We start from the raw sequence: 7,500 nt of genomic DNA on the forward strand, positions 1-7,500 counted from the left end.
GTCACTTTCAACGTCCCCGGCATTGGATTGAGTTTCTAAAAACAACCGTGCACACCGAGGTTAAACTTTACCGGCTCCACTCCGACTCGCCGCTCGCCCACTAGTCCGAAGGCAACAAAACATTTGTTTTTCATTTTGATGAAAATTTCTGTTTTTAAATCTTGTTGGTTTGAAATTGTTTTGAAAAGGTTCTTTAAATCTTGCGGGTTTGCAACTCATAAGAGCGTCACTTTCAACGTCCCCGGCATTGGATTGAGTTTCTAAAAACAACCGTGCACACCGAGGTTAAACTTTACCGGCTCCACTCCGACTCGCCGCTCGCCCACAAATCCGAAGGCAACAAAACATTTGTTTTTAATTTTGATGAAATTTTTTGAAAACATTGGCTTGGCAAGCCCCAATCCGCGACTATCCACCCACCGCCACCCCACACGGGTGGTTGTTGTTGCGAAATGAGGTTGTGGTCGACATGCCCGTGCATTTGAGAAGGAGTTCCTAGCACTCCATGCTCTCCCATGCCAAAAAATAGCCTAGACAACCCCATTTCGTAACTTTCCACGCCTTTTTTTTCCTCCCTCACCCATGGCGGCGGCGTGGTGGCGGCGGCCGGATTCCGGCCACCACCGCCATGGGTGGCAGCCCCCCGACCCCGACACCAAACCCATAATACCGAGGCAACATATCGAGGCAACATGACATGGGTGTGGCGTGGGGGAAGGGGGCTGCAGCTAGGAAGGCATGGGCTGCCATGCATATGCAGGCAACACACACCCCCCTATATAGCATTTTATGCATTTAGCCCTTTGACAGGAAGAGACATCACCTATGCGCGAGGAGTCATAATGGGCTCTAAATAATTCAATACAAGGTATTTGGACGTGATTTTTTGCAGGGATACTAAGAAACATGCAATCTATGATGGGAAAAAGTTTCATAAATTTTTGAAGTCGGGAAGTATTTTTTATTAGTTTTAGAAGTCGTAAAATTGAAAAAATCATTAAAACAAATCCGGGAGGAATTTTTTAGTTTTGTAAGTTGGAGAAGGTCCTAAAAATCATAGACTACTTATGGGGAGCTTATTGTGCGAGGAAATTTCAATAAAAACGGGGTTTGACAAGATTTGAAAAATTCTGTCGACATTTGAAAAAACCTGGAACCATGCTGCCGGCATGCTGCGCACATGCTGCGCGCATGCTGCGCGCAGACTGCGCGCATGCCATGGCAGGACAAGTTTTGCTAGCCTCACTGTCTACAGATGCGCAAGCTGCGCGCACGCTGCGCACAGGCTGCGCGCATGCTGCGCACAGACTGCGCGCACGCTGCGCGCATGCCATGGCAGGACAAGTTTCGCTAGCCTCACTGTCGACAGATGCGCAAGCTGCGCGCAAGCTCCGCGCACGCTGCGCACAGCCTGTGCGCATGTTGTGCGCATGCTGCGCGCAGGCTGCGCGCAGGCGCCGCGCATGCCATGTGTCACGGGATGACTCTTGAAGCCTTCCTTCCGTGCGGCCTTAGACTTGATCGCCTCTCCGAACAAGCTAAGTCAGCCTTCCTTCCTGCAAAATAAGATCGAACCAAGCAAGAACACAAGAACAAGAGCAAGAACGATAAGAACGCTCAAGAACACTTAAGGACACTTGAGAGAGTTTGGGAGAATATTTGCTTGTATTGCTACTATGCTTTACAAGTTGTGAGGTGAGGATTCCTAATGAGGAACCCTCCTTATATAGAGGTCCTAGCTCACCAAACCCTAAAATGGAGGGCTAGGATCGAAACAATCTAACGGTCTAGAATCGTTGCTACCTAACTTTACAGATACATTGAATCTAGACATTAAGTAAAGGGATCTAGAATGATCCATCCGACGGGCCGGGCCTTGAGCTTCTCTTGTTGGGCTTGACCTTCACAAATGAATCTTCTAGAAGGGCCCAATAGTTGTTGGGTTGAACCTCCAACATGCGGGCCGTGACATCCTCCCCCACCTAATCTGGCGACGTCCTCGTCGTCGAGGTTGTCCCGTCTCGTTCGAATGCTTCGATGTAGTCCTTGTACTGCCATAAGGACTCCCCTTTCTCCCAATTTCCTTCGGACTCTGGCAGGCCCTTCCATTTGACAAAGTACTCAAAGTACCTCGGTACACCCTTGCTTCGCACCTCTCGCTTGGCCATGATGCACTCAACTTCCCTGTCAAATGAAGTCACCATCAAAGGCGGAGCTCGTTGAGACTCCCCACGACTTGGCTCCTCGGGGTCGGCATGGTAGGGCTTGAGATTGCTCACATGAAACACCGGATGAATCTTCAGTCGTTGCGGTAGTTCCACATGGTAAGCAGCTCTTCCCACGGTTCGGAGGATAGGAAATGGGCCCTCATATCTCCTCAACAACGCCTTGTGTACCTTTCTAGTGGACTTGTGTTGAGAGGGGTTGAGCTTCACAAAAACCAGGTCACCTGGTTGGAATACAACATCACGCCGATGCTTGTCCGCCCATTTCTTCATCTTCCGAGTTGCCTTCTCTAATTGAGCCCGAGCAAGCTCATTAGTCACCTGCCAGTCCTTGGCCGTCTTGTATGCAGCAGGGCTACTCCCCGTGTAGCCTGACACCACTGTGCTTGGAGTCATAGGTTGTTGTCCCGTTGCCAACTCAAAAGGACTTGACCCTGTCGACTCTGACCGCTGCAAATTGTACGAGAACTGAGCAACATCCAACAACTTTGCCCAATCTCGTTGGTTAGCACTCACATAGTGCCGTAAGTATAACTCCAACAGTGCATTCACCCGCTCCGTCTGGCCATCTGTCTGTGGGTGAAAGCTGGTAGAGAAGTTCAGTTGTGAGCCAAGTAGCTTGAATAGCTCCGTCCAGAGCTTACCAGTGAAGCGAGTGTCACGGTCACTGATAATACTCTTCGGGACCCCCCAATACTTCACCACATGCTTCATAAATAAGCGTGCGGCTTCCTCCGCTTTGCAATCTGTCGGTGCGGGGATGAAGGTAGCATACTTGGTGAACCTGTCGACCACCACCAAAATAGAGCCACACCCTTCTGACTTGGGTAGACACACAATGAAGTCCATGGAAATACTCTCCCATGGTCTGGTTGGAACAGGAAGTGGCTCTAGCAACCCACCCGGCTGCTTCTGCAAGGTCTTGTCTTGTTGGCATACAAGGCAAGTCCGCACGAACGAGTCTACATCTTCCCGCATCTGTGGCCAGTAGTAAGCTTCACTCATCAACGCCAAAGTTCGATGGGTGCCTGGATGTCCCGCCCACTTCGAGTCGTGACACTCCTTTAGTAGCTCTCGCCTCAAATTGTCCCACCTTGGAACATAGATTCTCTTCCCTGTTGCATATAGAACACCATCATCGAGCCAAAATCTTCTTGTCTTCCCATCTTTGACAAGCTCTAGTAGACTTTTGGCTTGGGGGTCATGCAACAAGCCCTCTCGTATCCTCTGCATGAGGGAACTCTGTGGTTGTACAACAGCTGCAAGTGCGGCCTTCCTGCTTAAGGCATCAGCAACGACATTTGTCTTCCCTTGCTTGTACTCCAGTTTGTAGTCGAACTCGGCCAAGAAGTCTTGCCACCTAGCCTGCTTGGGTGACAACTTCGGTTGGGACTGAAAGTAGCTTGTGGCAACATTGTCAGTCTTGACCACGAACTGAGAACCAAGTAGGTAGTGCCTCCAAACTCGCAAGCAGTGCACTACGGCTGTCATCTCCTTCTCTTGAACGGTATACCTCCGCTCGGTGTCATTGAGCTTCCTACTCTCGAAAGCCAATGGGTGTCCATCCTGCATGAGTACACCACCAATAGCAAAATCTGATGCATCAGTGTGTACCTCAAAAGCTTGGCTAAGATCAGGAAGTCTCAGCACTGGTTCCTCCATAAGTGCCTTCTTCAAGTTGTCAAAGGCACGTTGGCATAGTGGCGTCCACAGCCACGTCTTGTTCTTCTTCAGCAAATCCGTCAAGGGGGCGGCAATGGCTGAATATCCCTTGATGAATCTGCGATAGTAGTTGACTAATCCAAGGAAAGACCGCAACTCAGGTACCTTGGTTGGTGGTTCCCATTCTTGAATGGCTCGCACCTTGCCCTCCTCCATGAGCAATTGTCCACCCCGTATCTTGTGACCAAGGAACTCCACCTCATCTTGGGCAAATGAGCATTTCTCCTTCTTCACATATAGCTGGTTCTCCCTCAGAACTTTGAACACCTTCTGCAAGTGCTCGAGGTGTTCTTCTAGAGAATTGCTGTACACCACAATATCATCGATGTAAACCACAACAAATTTGTCCAAGAAAGGATGGAATACCTTGTTCATTAGAGTGCAAAAAGTAGCAGGGGCGTTAGTCAGGCCGAACGGCATGACGAGGAACTCATAAGACCCATATCTTGTCACACATGCGGTCTTCGGTTCATCTCCCGGTGCGATCCTCACTTGATAGTATCCCGAGCGCAGGTCCAACTTGGTGAAGTACCTAGCTCCTCCCAACTGATCAAACAAATCTGCAATCAAAGGGATTGGATACTTGTTTTTGATGGTCACCTTGTTTAGCGCCCTGTAGTCGATGCACAACCTCAGTGTTCCTTCCCTCTTCTTCTGGAAAAGAACTGGGGCACCATAAGGGGCCTTGGACGGTTGGATGTAACCAGCGTCCAACAACTGCTTCAACTGCTTCCTCAATTCCTCCAACTCAGGAGGTGCCATCCGGTATGGCGCTTTGGCAGGGGGCTTGGCACCCGGTTCCAACTCTATGGCATGATCCACCTCTCTCCTAGGTGGTAGAGTGTTGGGCAGCTCCTTCGGCATGACATCCGCAAACTCTTTAAGGACTGCTTCTACAGCTCTAGGGACTGGTTGGACTTCCTTCTCAACTGCCTCAATCCTTACAGTCGCAAGGAACGTCTCTTCGCCCTTCTTCCAAGCTTTGGAAAACTGCATGGCTGACAAGAGCTTCGACTCTCCTTGTTGCCTCATCACCGGCACCATGCATGGTATTGCTCCCTCCTGTGCTATGCACATAGTATTGTAAAATGGAATGGGAAATGCCTTTACCTTGTCCATGAACTCCATTCCAAGCACAACATCGTAGTCATCCATCGAGATCACGGAGAAGTCGGCTACTCCCTTCCAAGTGGCAATGTGCAGCTCCACACCACGAGCTACTCCATCAATTGGCTTAGCAGTTGAATTCACTGTCTTCATACTGCCTGCTTCCTTTGAGACCCGGCACCCAAGTCTCTTTGCTTCCCGCACTGACATGAAGTTGTGAGAAGCACCCGTATCCACTAGACAACGGGTTGTCTTGCCATCCACCATGGCATCGACATACATCACGCCTTTGGCTTGAACCTGTGGCTTGGGGACTTTGGCCTGTAGGGCATTGAAGCGGTGAATGGCTCCCATCCCTGCTTCCCTGTTGGCCTCCTCTTCCTTCTCCTGGTTCATGGCATTCAAGGCTTTCTTTTGTGGGCAATCCCGCATCATGTGCGGTCCGTCGCACAAGTAGCAAGCTAGCTTCGACTTGTCCTTCCCCTTGTCACTTTTGTCATTCTTCTTCGCAAATGGCTTGTGACTGTCGGACTTATCTCCCGACTTGCTACCCTCCTTCGGCTTGTTATCTCCCCCACCGGATCCACTGCTACTTTTCTTGCCTTTGAACTTTGAGTCACCTTGATCTGTCTTCTTGAACTCCACAAGAGACTCGGCTGCAGCAATTGCCTCTGACAGGGTTTGGACATGTCTCCTTTGCAACTCCAGTTTGGCCCAATTCTGTAGGCCACTCATGAAGTACATGAGCTTGTCTTCATCTGTCATGGTTGGCACCTCGAACAACAGGTTGGTGAACGTGGTGACATAGTCTTTCACGCTCCCCGTCTGCTTTAGCCATCTCAGCTTCTCCTTTGCCTCATACTTGGCATTCTCTGGATAGAAATGTAGCATAATATCCTTTTTAAATGCATCCCAGGTATCTAGTGTAAACGTACCTTGGTCGATTTCCATGGATCGACGACGCCACCACATGAGAGCATTGTCAGTGAGAAATAATGTTGCCGTAGTGATTCTGGACTCATCATCGTCCATCTTCAGATACTTGAAATACCTTTCGATATTCCACAAGAATGTGTCTAGCTCCTTCGCTTCCCTCTTCCCATTGAAAGCTTTGGGTTTGAAGGAATCTAACACCTTTGGTTCCTTCGGAGTCCGAGTCTTGTTCAGGACAGCTTCCTTGCACAAGGCCCAATCTCCCTTCACATCCTTCACCTCATCACGAAGCGCAGTAAGCTCCGCCAAGAAGTGATCCAGCTTGGTTTGGACATCTAGCTTCATCATGTCTAGCGCGGAGTTGAGGGCTCCCTGGAATTGGCCTTGAAGCTCTTCCACAAAAGCTTCGAAACCCACCTTCGTAAGGACGTCCTCCTCGAGTCTCTGATCAAACTCGTTCACGGCATTCTCCATCTTAGAAAGCCGCTTCTCCATCGTGGCTACGACATCTCTAGATCGTTCCCTTTTTGATTTGCCCCCACGCTCCATATTCACCTTGGATGTATCACAATCTATATCGGATTCGCTCTTCGACATGTTTCTTCGAATGATTCGAGCTTCAGCTCTGATACCAACTGTCACGGGATGACTCTTGAAGCCTTCCTTCCGTGCGGCCTTAGACTTGATCGCCTCTCCGAACAAGCTAAGTCAGCCTTCCTTCCTGCAAAATAAGATCGAACCAAGCAAGAACACAAGAACAAGAGCAAGAACGATAAGAACGCTCAAGAACACTTAAGGACACTTGAGAGAGTTTGGGAGAATATTTGCTTGTATTGCTACTATGCTTTACAAGTTGTGAGGTGAGGATTCCTAATGAGGAACCCTCCTTATATAGAGGTCCTAGCTCACCAAACCCTAAAATGGAGGGCTAGGATCGAAACAATCTAACGGTCTAGAATCGTTGCTACCTAACTTTACAGATACATTGAATCTAGACATTAAGTAAAGGGATCTAGAATGATCCATCCGACGGGCCGGGCCTTGAGCTTCTCTTGTTGGGCTTGACCTTCACAAATGAATCTTCTAGAAGGGCCCAATAGTTGTTGGGTTGAACCTCCAACATGCGGGCCGTGACACATGGCAGGACAAGTTTCGCTAGCCTCACTGTCGACAGATGCGCAAGCTGCGTGCACGCTGCGCACAGGCTGCGCACAGCGCATGCCATGGCAGGACAAGTTCGCTAGCCTCACTGTCGACAGATGCGCAAGCTGCGCGCACAGGCTGCGCGCACGCCATGGCAGGACAAGTTTCGCTAGCCTCACTGTCGACAGAATCAGCACGCTGCGCGCAAGCTGCGCGCACGCTGCCGGCATGGTGCGCGCACGCTGCCGGCATGGTGCGCGCACGCTGCCGGCATGGTGCGCGCACGCTGCCGGCATGCTGTGCGCACGCTGCGCGCGCGCATGGCAGGACAAGTTTCGAAAATTTCTGTCGACAGTCTCAGCAGCGCGCA

Source organism: Prunus avium, unplaced genomic scaffold (genome assembly GCF_965620075.1).
Source record: "Prunus avium unplaced genomic scaffold, drPruAviu1.hap1.1 HAP1_SCAFFOLD_82, whole genome shotgun sequence".
In the NCBI taxonomy this organism is placed as follows: Eukaryota; Viridiplantae; Streptophyta; class Magnoliopsida; order Rosales; family Rosaceae; genus Prunus; species Prunus avium.